The sequence below is a fragment of the Octopus bimaculoides genome, chromosome 28, assembly GCF_001194135.2.
Source record: "Octopus bimaculoides isolate UCB-OBI-ISO-001 chromosome 28, ASM119413v2, whole genome shotgun sequence".
Classification (NCBI taxonomy): Eukaryota; Metazoa; Mollusca; class Cephalopoda; order Octopoda; family Octopodidae; genus Octopus; species Octopus bimaculoides.
In genome coordinates, this window is record NC_069008.1 from 2194145 (window position 1) to 2195471 (window position 1327).

General features: G+C 34.7%; 1 protein-coding gene across 1 annotated transcript in view; it reads right to left on the reverse strand.

The window, feature by feature from the left end:
* LOC106878344 (zinc finger protein 135-like) overlaps positions 1-1327 on the reverse strand; it is a 34737-nt gene that overhangs the window by 17546 nt on the left and 15864 nt on the right. The gene's annotated exons all lie outside the window — the stretch shown is intronic.

Sequence of the window (1327 nt, forward strand, 5' to 3'; positions counted from 1 at the left end):
TATTTATATAAAATAATGCCAAATCTGTGAATCCTATGCTTTATTGATCAACACAAGAATTGATTAGATGTTCTACATGTAAGACTGACAGAAGGAGAATTTAAGAGAGAGAAATGATGCAAAAAGTAAAGATTATAGGCCACACAGTCAAGACAATAAATGATTGAGAAGACAGAGAGATTGAGAAATAGGAGAGAGAAGCAAGACAGACAAACCGAAGGATAAACTGAGAAAGAGACAGAGAGAGAGAGAGGAGGAGTAAAGCTGTGAGAGCAGAACAGGTCTCTCACTTTAGAGGAGCTTCATGACTGTTGTGAAGTGTGAAGAGGCAGGAAGGATCATGAGGAATCTCGTGGATTTCATAGAAAGAGATGAAAATGGTGGTGATGAAGTGGGCGTTCAAAGTACAAGAATGAATAGGGTAGAGGGATAGCGAAAGGGTGAACAGATGGAAAGTAGGCAACCTGTAATGATATAATCTGTAAGGTCACAGAGAGGGAGAGGTGGAATAGGAAGTGAGTGAGAATTCAAAACAGTACAATGATAATACAGGAGAAGGACAACAAAAGTGACATGATTTTGGATAATTTGCAGGAACAGGTGTAGGGGAGGCATAATGAAAGACATACAAACAGTGAATAAATGATGTTTATTAGAAATATTACAGCAATAAGTGACACATTTATGTCGACATAGTAGTAGTTATATGTAAAATAGCATTATATTTTCTTTCCTTTGTGAATACATTGATGATTATATAAGTTATCATAGAATGAACGTTGACAAAAAGTGTATCTTGGTTTTACAGCACATGTATGGCATGCCTTGCCTATGTAATGTAAAAGGTGATTAAACGGATGGAATAAGGAAAAGCATTTAGCTTTAAAAAGATCATTTCAAAATGGGGAAACAAAATGAGATTACTTATTAGGTAAACTTGAGGGTAAGTTTTGCTTCAGCAAATAAAAAACGGTCTTGAGATGTTTATTGTTGTGTGAGGTAATGAACTTGGACAATAATACAGTTACACTTCCAAGTGAATAGCTAAATGGAGAGCTAACTCACTTTTGTTAGAGAATAAATTCCCACAGATATGCAAATGCTGTGACTTTTCTCCTGTCTGAATACATTTGTGAGTACGAAAAATGTTTGTTTGAAAAGATGATATACCATAGAGGTCACAGTGATATGCTTTTTCTCCCGCATAAACGCATATATGAGTAGTTAAATTAAACCTTGAAGTGAATGATTTACTACAGATATCAGATATATTGTTGTTTTTTATGAAAACGTTTGTGACTATCTAAGGAATTTGAATGAAAGATTT